At 44.8% G+C, this 15,506-nt stretch overlaps 1 protein-coding gene across 1 annotated transcript in view; it reads left to right on the top strand.

Moving 5' to 3' along the window:
- Positions 1–15,506, top strand: part of LOC130015911 (tensin-3-like) — a 264,718-nt gene that overhangs the window by 60,925 nt on the left and 188,287 nt on the right. Inside the window, exon 3 of the mRNA XM_056106653.1 lies at positions 9,064–9,101. The gene's annotated coding sequence lies outside the window, so the exon portion shown is untranslated. The remainder of the gene's footprint in view (positions 1–9,063; positions 9,102–15,506) is intronic.

Here is a 15,506-nt window from a genome sequence, read left to right as displayed (position 1 = left end):
ACAGGTGCTGGATCTTGTCATCTGCTTTCTCGGCATCTATTGATATGATCATATGGTTTTTATCTGTTCTTTTGTTGATATGATAGATTATGTTGATTGATTTCTGAATGTTGAACCATCCTTGCATCCCCAGGATGAATCCCACTTGGTTGTGGTGTATATCTTTTTGATGAGTTACTGGATTCTATTTGCTAATATTTTGTTGAGGATCTTCTCATCCATGTTCATCAGGGATATTGGCCTGTAGTTTTCTTTGTCAGTGGTGTCTTTGTTTGCTTTTGGCATTAGGGAGATATGTGCCTCATAGAAACTGTTTGAGAGAGTTCCTGTTTCTTCAGTTTCCTGGAAAAGCTTGAGAAGAAATGGCAACAGGTCCTTGTTAAGTGTTTGGATGAATTTGCTAGTGAATCCATCTGGACCTGGACTTTTGTATTTGGGGAGACTTTTGATTACAGTTTCAATTACCTTGATACTCGTGGGTTTATTCAGGTATTACATGTCTTCCTGGTTCACTCTTGGAGATTATAGGAATTCAGGAATTTATCCATTTCTTCTAGGTTCTCTTATTTCATGGCATACAGACTTTCAAAGTCTCTGATAATCTTTTGAATTTTGTTTGGTTTCTGTTGGATGTCCCCCTTTTTATTTCTGATTCGGTTTATTGCATGACAGAATTTTATTTTATTTTATGTTTTTTTGTTTTTGGACCACACCTGGCAATATCAGGGGTTACTCCTTACTCAAGAATCACTCCTGGCAGTGTGCTCAGCGGTTCATATAGGATGCTGGGAATCGAACCCTGGGTACAAGGAAAGTTCACTACCCTCTGTACTATTATTGCTCTGTCCACAGAAATTTACATTTTATTGAAAAATTATTATGATAGATAAAAAACATACATAAAATTACATAAAGCTATAATGTAGCAGCATTGCATTATAATAAATATAATTATATCATGGCATATATTTGTGTCATGATTATATGTTGTATACCATATGTTAAAGTATAGAACAATTTCATAATTATAATGATCTATGTTATGATCATTATATGTTATATTAATATAATATAGTATGTCATATGTTATATATTATGTTATATTAATATAAGTTATATTATTATATGAAAATTTAAAATTACATCTTTTCTATTATGAAATTATTATCATTATTATAAAATCATAACTAATGCTAAAGATCTAGAGACACTGATGTGGAAAAACCCATGCTTCAAAAATCATGTTGGACAAACTGGATGTTCACATGTAGAGGAAACTAGATATTCATACAGAGGATGAAGCTGGACTCAGATATTATATTACACTAAAAATAACTGGAACTTGAGTAAAGACCTGAAACCCTGAGACTCTTATGTGAAAAAGTAAGGAGAGACAGGGGTTTTATAAAACATGATGCACAAGATGGCACAGGAAGAAAGGAAAGGAATAGAAGGAGAGTGAATGTATAAATAAGGGAAAGATCCATGGCACTAATCTTGGTGATGAATTTTTTTGCACAGTCAGCTGATGAAAAACTCAGAAAAGATCTCTAGTTCACACCATACACAAAGATTGATTCAAAATGGATTAAAAACCTCATTAGATCCCAGTCCAGAGAAGGCACTGAAGAGAGTTGGGTCAGAACACTCCATGATCTGACTTTGGAGTTGTTTTTAATGATTCAGCTCCACTGACAAAGAAAAGCAAGACAAGTGCACCATAAGGACAGTGGTGGAGGGTCTTCATCTCTTTGCTGTTTAAATTTGTAAATGCTAATGATATTACAACTATGTTCCCTAAACTATCACCATTAAAAAGTAAAGATATTCATTATAACTGAATGAATGAAAAAAGGACTGTAAAAACACAAAAGGTTTTGGACTAAAAAAAACCCACCCAAACCAACAAACAAACAAAAAATCCCCAAAATAACAGAAACAACAAAAAACCAGCTAAAAAAAAAAAGGCTCCCAGTTGTGAATGGGAAAAAAAATTTGCCCATCCCGATTTAAGAGAGCTTAAATCAATATATAGAGAAACTCACAGATAAATCTCAGAAGAGATCAACAAGCTGCAAAGATGCCTCCAATCATGTTAGGCCGAGTCTCATCCAGGGCATCCCAGAGGGAGGTGGGTGAGCCCACCACCCGCCCAAACAGAGCTCCAGCAGCTGAAAACATCCAGAACCCAATCACCACCATGCTCGTGGCCTATCTCCACAGGCTCAGGGTAAGCCTCATCCATGAGCAGGTTTTGTGACTGCAGTCTCCAGGCTCTCACAGAGTTGTGGATGGGTGGCCTTCCCCCATCTCCCTGTTCTTCTGGGAGCTTGGCTATCACACCTATGAACGCCTCTGGTGCCATATAACTCATTAACGGCCATGATCCAGAGATGCACAAGTAAATCTCGAAAGAGATCAACAAGCTGCGGAGATCCCTCTGGACTTCAAAGATTCCATCCAGTTAAAGATGTAATTACGACTGTATCACCTTATTTAAAATTTTAGAAATACTTTAGTGCAAGGCTGCAAATGCAGCTGCTTGACATTTCATACTCTGCTGATGTACCAGGAGTAGCACATCACATTGGATGGGAGGTAAGGTAGAAGGCAGCCAATCTCAATTAAAACAAAACAAAACAAAATAAAACAAAACAAAACAACTATATATTAGCACACAAGGCTTAACCTGTAACATGTTAGTAATCTCTTATGCAAAGGGCTTATGGATCCAGGGTAAGATATACCAGTCTTCACACACTTTCTTTTTTTTTTTTTATTTTTATTTTATTTTATTTTTTTTTTAATTAATGAAACACCATGAGGTACAGTTGTAGATTTACAATTTTTTGTGCTTGGGTTTGATTATACAATGATCAGATACCCATCCCTCCACCAGTGCCCATTTTCTACCACCATGGATAATGTCCCCCCACCCCCATCCCCCCATCCCCCCCTGCCTCTGTGGCAGGGCAATCCCCTGTGTTCTCTCTCTCCTTTTGGGTGTTGTGGTCTGCAAAAGAGGCATTGAGTGGCAAACATGTTCAGTCCATAGTCCATTTTCGACATGCATCTCCCCTCCTGGGAGGGTCCTCCAAACACCCTTTATTTGGTGTTCCCTTCTCTGTCTGAGTTGCCCTTTCCTCTAGAATGCCCGACTGGCCACTAAGCTATGGAGTAATCCTCCTGGTGCTGATCTCAGCTATTCTTGGGTATTAATCTCATATTTTGTTGCTTTATATCCCCCAGATGAATGCAATCTTTCTATGTCTATCCCTCTCTTTCTGACTCATTTCGCTTAGCATGATACTTTCCATGTTGTACCACTTGTATGTAAATTTCATGACTTCATCTTTTCTAAGAGCTACATAGTACTCCATTGCTTCACACACTTTCTTTTAAGGAAACTTTTTCTTTTATGATTTTTAGCAAATATTTCATAACAAGAAAATAAATTATTTAGGGCTCTGCTATTGAGGGCCGGCTTGGGTGGTGGTTGTGGAAATTGGAAATAATGGTGGTGGGGAGGTGTAATGGTGGTGGGATGGTATTAGAATATTGAACGTTATCAATTATTGTGAACAACTTTATAAAAATAACATTTATAAAACAATCCAAGCTATGTAAAGCACAGAACCTCAGCAGCAACAAAATGGGAAGGGGAGATGAATAGACATTCCCTCAAAAATGAGTACAAACGTAAACATGTTCGTTGTCCTTGATTATCATGGCAGTGCAAATCTAGGCAATAGGGCACTATTGCACACTGGGGAGAATGCCCTATTTCAAAAATGCTAATTAAGAACAAGTGCTGGTAGGAATGCGGTGGAAAAGGAACATGTGGTGAGAATTTTAAAGTAGAACTTTCATATGATACACTCATTGGCATTTATCCCAAGTACACAAAAGCATTAATCTGTGAAGACACAGCATACCTAGTTCATTGAAGCTCTATCTATAACAGCCAAGGTCTGCAAACAACTCAGATGCCCTATGACAGATAAGTGGATAAAGACATTGCATATATTTACACTTTGGAACACTATTCAACTTTAAGAAAAAATGAGACCATTCATTTTGCCGCAACTTGATTAAAGTAGAGGGTGTCATGCTCAGTGAATGGAGTTAGCAGGAGAGCAAGGAATAACAGATGATGTCACTTCTATATGGAGTATGTAGAAGAAGTGAGAGAGTTGCAGTGACCAGTGAGATCAGACTCTGAAACTGTCTCTGGACCAGAAGTGACAAAGGCAGGGACAGGCACGAAAAGGGATATTAACTAGTGATGGGTGTGGTGCATTATCATTGTAAATCTAGAACATGGCTGTGAATTGTTGTAAATCATGATTGTTTCGTTAAAAATAGTAAAAATATCTAGAAAACAAAGAGCATAATATACTTCAGAAAAATGAAATTAGAAACTTAATAGAAATCAAAATCGAAAAAAAAAGCTATAGAGAAAGTTAACGAACTCAAACCATTGTTTGAAATACCAGCACGGTTGCTGAAGCTCTTAACAAGAATAAAAAAAGGATTAAAAGATATGAGACAAGTTATCAGTCTACAGAATTGAAATGGAAGATCTCACTATTAACCTCTCTCCTGAAGAAGGTCATAAGAAACTTCTATAAATTTAAAAATCTGAGTGAAATGAACCTTATCCTTGAAAATGAAAAGCTATTAAAACATAGCCCAAATAAAAGAGGTAACTGAAGAGTCCTAAACTTTTTAACAGAAAATAAAATCTTATTTACTGTGGCCACACCCATCAGTACTCAGGGCTTACTCCTGGCTATGTTCAGGAATCACTCCTGTGGGCTCAGGGGACCATTTGTGGTGGTGTAAATTGAACTGAGTCATCTACGTGTAAGACAAGTACATTACTTGCTGTACCATCTCTCCAGTCCCAGAAAAATAAGATTTATTTTAGGTGAACTAAATACAGAAGGAAATGAAAAACTAGACTAGAAGTAACAAAAGGACATTGGTGACGTGTCTTTAGTACTATATCAAATCCATTAACATGAACACTACTGTAAACATATGACTGTAACAAATACATTTTTACAGAAAAACTAAATATAAATTTTGGAGTGAAAATATGTACTATTTGAAATTTAAGCTTTTTAAAATTTAACATAATGCAGATAACAAGGAGCTGAAGTGATAACTGCCTTGCACGCGGTCGACAGAACCTACCCGGGTTCGATTCTTCCATTCCTCTCGGAGAGCCCAGCAAGCTATCAAGAGTATCTTGCCTGCACGGCAAAGCCTGGCAAGCTACCCATGATGTATTTGATATGTCAAGCACAGTAACAACAAGTCTCACAATGGAGACATTACTGGGCCCGCTCGAGCAAATCGATGAACAACAGGAGGACAGTGACAGTGACAGTGACAGCAGATAACAAGGAAAGAATCAGCGTGAAGGAATCCTCATTATTCTCCCTTTTCCCCACTCTTGAAAAAATTAAAAAATAGGGGAGCAATGGCAGGTGGGCCAATGGTGGAGCATTTGCCTTGTATGCATAAGGCCCTGGGTTCCATTCCAGGATCCCACCTCCCCCCAACACACACACACACACACACACACACACTCATATGCCCACGTGCACAAAGGGAAACAGACTGAGGCATCACTCAATAGGTTAAGTGTGTGCTTTGCATGCAGGAGGCTTTTGATTGGGTCTCTGGTACCACGTGATCCCCTGAGTCCAGAGCCAAGAGTTACCCCCAGGCAGCCCTGGCTGCGCCCTGCGTACCACCACCACCCTACAAATGAAAAAAAGATAGAAAATTATTGATGAACACAGCACAAGAGTGGTTGCAAAGGAGAATTGTTGGGTAAATGGGGTAAATGGGCAGATTGATTGGTCAGAGATACATAGTTTATATGATGCATATGCCCTTAAGGTAGAATGGACAGAACTGGAACTGTCATTAATATGGTAGTTTTAGGAAGCAGATCTTAGATGCTGAATATCTTAATTTATTTGCTTGTAGTCACATAGTCAAATCATTGCGTTGTATGTTTTAAATCATACAGATTTGTCAGTTATATCCCAATGAAGCTGGAAGAATGCAAAGTCAGGTTTTGGCTTCCAAGAAGAGCAGTGGGTTAGAGAGGCTGATGGTTAAATCAACATGCAGATTTGTCCTTTTGGGACCTTGTAATTTGGAGCTGTGTTGTGTTGGGCAAGTTCTGGAACCTTCTGTGGCCTCCCTTTTTCTTGGCAGCTTCACCACCCAGAGTGGTGATGAGATACGGAAGGTCCTCTGTATCTATCTCACTGGACCCACGCTCTGAAGGGAACTGTCAGTGCACAGTGACCCGGGAGGGAACCGTCAGATGGCTCCTCTGAGGCAGAAGATCTGGAGCCCTTTATGGGCGCAGTAGCGGCTGAGAGTGGGGACCATGAAAACTTGGATCCTCCAGCAGGTGTCTGCATGTGGGTGCTTTGGTCTTTAGCTGTTTTCTTTTCTGTTAGTGTCATGTTATAGTAGCTGGGATACCATCTGTCGATGAGCCTGGCTTATTTAAGAGAGTGAACACACATATTACTTTGAGATGAGTAGTCAGGCTGTTTCCAGAATGTGTTTGAGTACACTGACCTGTGTGGAAGAGCAGGCTAGGGAGCTTCCTGGTGGAGGAGGTGACTTCTGTCTTAAATCTTAAAGGAAAAAGGCAGCCTGACACAGAAGTGTGGGTAGAACTTTCAAGGGTCAGACAGAGCATGACTGAAGTGGGTTCAGATTCAGGGATTTGGAGCTGCTGGCCCAGGCCATGAAGGATGTCAGGTCCATGACAAAGAGTCCAGACTTCCTGCTGCATGTGTTAGGATTGGGATCCGTGTCTGGACACTGTTTGCCAACTATAGCGTTGTTGTTGTGTCAGAAGCATGCAGCAGAGTGAAATCAGGGCCTGAGTTGTAGGCAGTGAAAGCCCAGCCACAGGGACTATGACTTGACCCACTCACCTTCACAGTTTCTTCTTCTTGGGGTTTTTACAAGGATCAAATGCCGAACACACATTTGACCGGGATCTTGCCACAGTGGCCGGGTGGCTTATGTGAATTCGTAGTTAATCATAATATGTCTAATGAACCAGCTTACCCAGACTGTCTGTCAGTTCCAGACCCCGGCTGGCCTACTGTGCATTACTCACAGAATACTTTCATGGACCGGAGTACTTTTTAGGATGAGTTGGCTATGATAGTAATTATCTGTGTTGTATAATAAATGATTCCTCAAATTAGAGGCTCAACAAGAACAATAGCTTCTATTATTTCTCATGGTTGTTGTGTTGGGAATTGAGGTGTTAAGGGACACTGGGCACTTCTGTCTCAGAACTGAAGTCTTGTCTGTGAAGTGGCAGCTTTATGTGGCTGCAAGTTGGTGCTGGCTGGTGGCAGTCTCTTCCCCTAGCTCCTCAGAGGGGATCCGAGACATCAGGGCAGAAATCCACACCTTGCCCTCGCCACTCTGTGTTGTCAAACTGAGCCGCTCTGAGCAGCTCTGTGGGCAAAAGTGCCAGGAGGATTAATGATGACGTACTTCACTTTGCAGTCTGGCTTGCCCAATTAAGAGGGTTCAGTGTAATGCTCCTTTACCCGAAGGGCGTTTCTCCCCTGCCCTCTCCTATCGCAGTCCTTCTGGCTGGTCTCTGGCCCAGACTGTTTTTCTGTGTGTTCTTAAATTGGCATACAAAACCTTTATATTTTTTTCTTTTTCAGTTTTTGGGCCACATCTGGCAGTCCACAGGACTTACTCCTGGCTCTGTGATCCAGGGGCTCTACTGATAGTGCTTAGAGGGATCATATGGGTGCTGGAGATAGAACCTGGGTGGGCTGTTTGCCAGGCAAGTGCTCCTTGCTGTCTTGCTGTCTTGTCGCTGACTCAAGAAGCCTTTGTTTTGCCTTCTATTTTTATTCCAAAGGCAGGCCCCTCTTGCTCACCAACCCACAGGCTGTCTTTAGAGTACATATTTGTCTTTGCGAGGAACCTCACAAACCTCAGAGGCATAGAGAGAAAACTCAGAAAATAAATCTTGAAAAAGATAGCAGTACTAGCTGTTCTCTTTTTGAGTTGCAGTGACTCTGCCTGCTACTTGCCAGTCTGTAGCCACAGATGAGCCACAGGCTGGTTGTCCATCCAAGGGCGTCCTCTTGGCACTGCACTAACCCCCAGGAGAGACAGGAGACTGGGAGCCGTTTTGGCGTCTGTACCAGGGAAGCCCAGCTGGGGACAGACCCAGGCCGCCTTCATGTCACTTGTCCCCAAGCCCAAGCTTTTCCCCTCATGACACAGCTGACCCCTAGGTTCATCTTGGGAAAGCATATCGGATGCCCTGTTGAAGACTCAGGGGAGCCCACCATGGGGGTTTGGTGCCTTTGCTTCATTTTCCAACACCTTCCTGCATTGCCTCCTGTCACCATTGTGGGAAGAAGCACAGCTGCAGCCTCGGGTGTGACAGTCCTGTGAAATCGCATTGGTTCTGGCACTCAGTAGGCATTGTCAGGGCAGGGGACCTGCACATGCTTCTTGCAGTTACACAGTGCGCCCAGTTGGAAGATCCCCCATAGGAATTTAGACGTAGATTTATCTTGACAGCCATTCAGATTGTCCGGAAACGGAAGAAGGACAACACGCAATTTAGAGACATCGATTCTGATTCTCATGGGGACATTGTCTAGCTTCTTTTCTTTCAGGAAAAACTGTAATTTCAGGCACATGCTGATGCTTTTTGCTGTTCAAGACCATCACATTTATGGTTTAGTCAGTTGGCTGTATGTACCCTGGAGAAATTGATCTTTGTGAGTCTGCTTTCTGGAACAACCCCCTGCCCCATAGTGGGATAGGTGTGGAATGGGGGTAGCTGGATTCCTGTCACCGTGTCCATGCTACAGTCTGTCATAACTTAGCATTGTGTTATAAATAAATAACCCCCGACCCCTGCCCAAGTCTGGACTTATGCAGGGATTGAGAGAGTTTGATGACGCAGAAACTCTTGTTGTGGAGACAGGCCAACTTTCACATTCTCTCTTGTTTTCTCCTCTTTTCCAGCCTGCAAGTATTCCTGCCACAAGAAATGTGAAGCTAAGGTAAGGGTCAAGTTACTTTCCCATGGGGCTTTTTATAGTTGAATTGGTCTTTGATGAGTGATACACACAGAAGAGGGACAGTCTTTAGCCACAACCCCAGAAATGAAACTTCTTGAGAAATGGCTACTAAATTCTTTCCCTTAGGACGTATATGTTTCATCTAGGGAATGAGTGGAGGGGCTTAAAAATCCATGTTTTTCATTACAGAAAATAACTCTTAAGAATTTGGTTTCAGATGAGAAAGAACAATTTCGTTTGGCCGCGTCTCTGTGTTCTCTCTGTGAGAGATGACCCTTTGTTTCCAATTACTCGACAGGCTGCTTCTTGGGTGCCTTCGGGAGTGAGGGGTCGAAATAGAGGTTCAGGTCATGAATCTGGCCCTGAGACTCTAGTTTCTTTCAGAAGGTGTTTGTGGATTGGTTGGATTTCAGCCTGTGGTAAGCATCTGGGGACCCAGACTCAGGGTTTGGTTCTTCTGCTTGCAAATTCTCCTGCGAAGTTCTCTTCCCTTTGGAAGCAGTGGGGCCTGCTGGGCGTGGCTGCACATAGGTTTCTGCTGAGGAGGCCTGCAAACACCCTGCACGTGTTAAGTGGGGAGGAAGTGCAGGCTTACCGGGGTTGAGCCCTGGGTCTGCGTCTCTCACACTTTCTAACTTTTTTTTTTCTTTTTGGGTCACATCTGACAATGCACAGGGGTTGCTCATGCAGTCAGGAATTACTTCTGGAAGTGCTCGGGAACTATATGGGATGCTGGGAATTGAACCTGGGTCAGCCATGTGCAAGGCAAATGCCCTACCCACTGTACTATCGCTCCAGCCCCATCTCCCACACTTTCTATACATGAAGTCTCCTTCAATGCCCAGTGGAGCCAGAGTGCACCATCCTGAGTGCTAGCTGGGAGCCTATCAGTGGTCCTGAGTGATTTCTTCATGACTGGAGCTTCAGGAAGATGGAGTTTTAGAGCAGTGGTTCTTAAATCACTGGCCTGGGCACTGAGTGTGAACTTGTCATCCTTAGAATTGTGTGGAGGTGAGTCTCCTGGGTTTGATGTGTGGAAAGTTCCCAGCAGGTTCTCTGGGTATCAGATAAAGGGAGCTGGGCAGACAGACCCCTGTGGCTGTGAGCTGGCTTCGTGTGGCACATTCTGGACCTGGGAACTGGGGTCTGCTTTCTCCACCATCCCACCACCCCTGGAGACACATGCAGACATGCATGGAGATGCACGCACATTCATGCAGATGCATGCACTTCACATACAGTCATACTTGTGCATGTGCATAAGTCACAGTTGGAACATACATACTCACGTGTGCATACAGCCATTCACACATGCATTCACGGGAAAACTGCAGGCTCTCCAGGCCTGATTCTGTTTTCTTTTTATAGTAAAGATAGAATGAATTCAGAATTTTATTATGAAGAACATGGAACATGTAGACGTCATGTCTGGCATGGAGTTACTAGTGTTACCCTGCAGCCAGCCTCCAGGCCTTCTCCCAACCCTTTCTGTCGCATTTGTGTTTGGTCCTTGCTTATTGATGTTGCATGGGAGATGGTGTGGTTCTGTAGTCGTTGGTTGGCTGATGGATTTCTCTAGTTAACCAGAGTGTGTGAGTGGATGATCTTGCCTGGACGGGAATTGACCCAAGCCTCCCACATGCAGTGTGAGTGCTCACACCTTTGAGGTATCTCCTGGCTCCCATTTCCTTAGTGACATCACAGTCGTCTTGCTCTCCTGCACTCTTGGATATGGCTTATTTCTAGACCATTCTTTAGTTCTGTCTTGTCCTCAGACACACTCTGCTCTCAGGTATGCTGTGTACTTTTAGTCTAAGTGATTTTGTTGGGGGCTGGAGCGATAGCACAGCGGTAGGGCGTTTGCCTTATAAGCGGCCAACATGGCTGACCCGAGTTCGATTCCTCCGCCCCTCTCGGAGAGCCCGGCAAGCTACCGAGAGTATCTCGCCCGCACGGCAGAGCCTGGCAAGCTCCCCGTGACGTATTCGATATGCCAAACACAGTAACAACAAGTCTCACGTTGGAGACGTTACTGGGCCCGCTCGAGCAATCGATGAACAACGGGAGGAGTGTGATCACCGTGATTTTGTTGGAGTAAGAGCCCTTTGTAGTTCACATATCTGAGGGAATGTTTCAGGTTACAGTAGTTTTTCATACTCTCTGAGCTTTTAGAAATGTCCCTCCAGTCCTGAGCATGGCCTTCCCATGCACACAAGGTGCTTAGACACATGAACAATGTGGCATTTTCTGCATAGCTGGTGTCTCATCCCCACAGTGGGCAGAAAAAGGAGAAGCATCTCAGTATCTGGATGTCATGTGCCATTTCTGCACATATGTGTGTGTATGCACACACACCTATATGCAGAGTGTGTGCATGTAGATAAAATGTGTACATGTGAGTGTATGTGAGTATGCATGTATATATGCACCTTGTACACATCAGTTGTGCATTTGTGCAAGCACCTTGAGTGCGTGAATGTGTGTAAGCACTTTGTGTGTGAGTGTGCCTGCGTCTAAGCCTGTGTTTACATGAGTGTGCATGTGTGCATCTTGTGTATGTGGGTGTGCATTGTATGCACCTTGTGTATAAGAGTGTACATGTATGTGCACCTTGTATATATGAGTGTGTGCACCTTGTGTACATGTGTATGCATGTGTGTGCACTTTGTGTACACGAGTGTGCATGTATGTACCTTGTGTGCATAAGTGTGCCTGTGTGTGCACCCTGTGTACATGAGTGTGTGCATCTGTGTTCTTAAGTGTACATGTGTGCACCTTATGTACATTGGTGTGTGTGCACCTTGTGTACATGAGTGTGCGTGTGTGAACCTTGTTTCTCTGAGTGTGTGTGTGTCTGCATGAGTGTCTGTGTATAAGCACCTCGTGTGTACATGTGTGCCTGTGTGTGCACCTGCGTCTATGAATGTGTGTGTGTATTTGCACCTTGTGTATGTGACAGAGCCTCTTGCTGTGACTGTATGGCTGGCTCAGTTATTTCTGACCTCATGCTTTTAAAAAGTTACTAGTTTGTCAAGGGGTCCCAGCCCCAGTTACTCATGGCGTTGAATTTCTTAGTTTAGAGGTTATTCCCAGAGACTTTACTGTTACTGACTCTGACATTTGTCTTTAATAACTGGTGATTTGCTGGTAGCTAGAAGTTTTATTTTCATTAGACACTGGCAGGAGGGCACTGGTTGCAGCCCTATGGCTCAGTGGCAGGAAGGCCAGGAGCAAGGATGACCATGCCCCTTTTTACTCTGAAGCAACAGTGGCAGTCCCCTTGCCCCCCAAGATGAGCTGAGATGTGGCTCTCAGGTGGTAGGGTCTTTGGTTACCACAGCGTAGGGGTCCTAAATGCAGGTTTGACTGGTTTTCCTGGAACTAGGAAGTGTGAGTATTGCAGACAAATCTAATGTTCTTGCTGGATAGGTGGCCTGACCTGCTGATGGGGTGAACCATGTTCAGCAGGTGCCCTCTGAGTGGGACCCACAGACCTCGTGGACAGACAGTTGAGGAGTGTTTGCAAGGGCTTAGGACTCTGCGAGAAATGTTGCAGCTAGTGGTGGACTCACGATCATCACAGTGGCTCTGTCAGAGGCTCCTCGCCGGGCCTCAGGTACCTCTTGGATAGACCAGAAGCTGTGGCGAAAGTGCAGAATGGGGGCTGAACCTTCGTGGAGAAGGTGGACAGTGAAAGGGAGACGTCAGCCTGGCCCTGATGCCCCAGGGTCATGCTCCCTGGGTTTGGAGCAGCATGAGGCTCTGCAGGTGAGGTCAGGTAGAGCACAGACGTGCCTGGGATCCCAGTGCAGTCTGCTGAAGCGAGGTCAGTCCCCAGAGCCTCCGTTTCTTTATGTGGACAGTGGGTGAATATTCCCATGACCGTGACACTCCTTTGCTGTTAATTTGATAATATTATCTAGGTCTTAGGAAAGCCAAATAATGTATAATTACTGAACGTTTGGGATTCCAGATTGTGGGACTGTGTATGCTCAGGGAGACGCAATGTCTGGGTGCTGTGATTTGGATTATTCCCGACTTGACTCATTGGCAAGGGGAAAAAGGAAGTTTCAGAAATAAAGCTGATTCAGAAGCAGACAATGGTGAGCTGCGCACGGTGGGGGAGGGAGATAGGCCCCCCTCTGTTCCCAGAAGCATGCACTCCCTGTCACTCCTGGTGACAGAAACTCCAGCTTTGCTACTGACGCCCCAGTCATGGCCCTTCCATACCTGCCCTCCCTGGGTAACAGCTCAGGTGTCCTGACCACTGTGTGCCCACCCCACCGCAGGACCCAGGGCTGTCTGGGTGAGCATTCTGGGGAGCCATGCGGACCAGGCTGTGGGGCTGCTCTGGCCTCAGTTCGTTGGACCCTGCTCTCAGAACTCAAGTGAGGCTTGTGATTTGTCCAGAGCCGCAGTAGCTTCACGGGCCAGTCTCCCTGCCGTGTCTTGTGTGGACACAGCTCTAGATCTTAACTCTGCCATGAAGTTCAGAGTCCAGAGCTGAACTTCCTTGGTGCTGGGGGCAGATGCAGCTGCCCGGCTTCTGCAGGTCGCCCTGTTGACTTAATCATTAACTGAAGTCTGGCCATGGGCGTTCATCTCCAGACTGTTTCTTTCTCCAACTCCAAGCCATAACTTGCTGTTGGAAGCTGCTGTGCCCCAGCTGTTTTCAGTGGGTGAGAAATGAATGTCTCTTGTCACAGAGCTCCCACGTGCCACCGGTCGAGGGTTGCTCCGTGCCGCGGTCAAGTTTTTGCTGTTCTCAGTGTTCTTTGTGTGGGTTCTTATTTCCTGGGGTCCCTGGTTGTGCCACCTTGGTGCCACTGTCCATGGACCCTCCGGTGACCTCTAGCCCTGATAGTGCATCTGGTACAAGGACATGAAGAGGGTGCCCTCACAAAAACGTCTGCTTCTAGGGCCCCCACCCTGCTCCATGTCTCCCCACAAGTTCACTGTCCACCAGTCCCCCCAAGCTTTGTTCAGGTCCTATTCACACCCAGAGTGCACTCTTTGTTTGTTGCTCATGTCTCTGATATTTTTGGGGGCGGGAACACTCAGCAATGCTCAGAGCTGACTCCTGGTTCTGCACTTGGAGATCAGTTGTGGCGTTGCTTCGGGACCATGTCAGGTATGGGGATGAAACTCCTATAGGCTGTGTGTGAAGCAGGCACATCTCCTCTGAGACCCCAGCCCTTCTCGTGGGCAGGGACACTTCTCTCCTGAGTCCTTTCCCCTTATGAGCATGAGCTGTCTCCTGTGCAGGTTTAGTCATGAGTACTGGCTTCACCCCCAGACTCTAGCTACAGTGTTGTGAAATGGAGGTGGCTGGGTGCCCCCCAGCCTGAACAATATGAGAATTCTGTGCTGGCTTTTCTTCGTGTCTTTCTTTTACTATTCCCCAAGGTCCCCAGATTTACACTCCTAGGAGCATTGTGGCTGGTGTCCCTCTGTGGGGTGCAGCACCCTGTTGTTCCAGCCCCCTGGGGAACGGCTCTGGTGAAAGAACAGATGCAGTTTCCAACCTTGTGTTCCTGATGCTGCAGACGCCCTTTGCTGGCTTCTATTCTGAGGGGCGGTGCCTGCAGGGGGCCTGTGGGTGGAAGGGGTGAGATCTTCTCCACCCCAGACAGTGGCAGGGGAGGCACCTTATGCCTCCTTGCACTGAGGAACCAATTACATTTTAGGTTGAAACATATCTTAGTTTATCTAGCGTAGCACTGAATCGTGGGGCCCAGGTATATAACTCCCTGAGTGTAATTCCCTTCTGTCTAGAGTGCGGCTTCTCAGGGACCAGCAGAGAGTTAAGTCTTCCTGGGGATCTGTTTGCTCTCCTGCCAGATGCTTGCTTGTGCCATAGTGTTGACTGCTGCTTGTTTGTTTTTAAAACCCAGTAGAGCAGTCTTAGGTCATAGCAAAATTGAGAAAATTCGCAGGTACAGATATAGAGAACCCCTTTTAACATCAACTCTCTGCATCTGCAAAGATGCTGCATTTGCTACAGTTGAACCAGTACTGATAGATACTGGCTAAAGTCCATAGGATACATGATGGCTCACTTTCACGTACATCCTGTGGATTTGAATTGTGGCTACTGTTACACTATCATACAGAGTGTGTTTCTGCCCTGAAAATTCTCAATTCCACCTCTCTATCCCATTGCGGACACCATCCCACTCCAGCCCCACCTGGCAATCTCTGTCTCCATAGATTTGATTTTCTAGAATGAGAGAGAATTAGAATCCTATGCTGGATAGACCTTTCAGATTCATTTGTTTTACTTAGTAATAGGAATCTCTGTCTTTTCATGACCCAAAAGCCTTTTAGTGATGATAGAATTCAATTGTCTTGACAGAGAAGCTTGGTTGTCTGCTAACTAAAGAGCAA

This window comes from Sorex fumeus, unplaced genomic scaffold, assembly GCF_029834395.1.
Source record: "Sorex fumeus unplaced genomic scaffold, SorFum_2.1 ptg000141l, whole genome shotgun sequence".
Taxonomy (NCBI): Eukaryota; Metazoa; Chordata; class Mammalia; order Eulipotyphla; family Soricidae; genus Sorex; species Sorex fumeus.
This window is presented reverse-complemented; position numbering and strand designations above follow the sequence as displayed.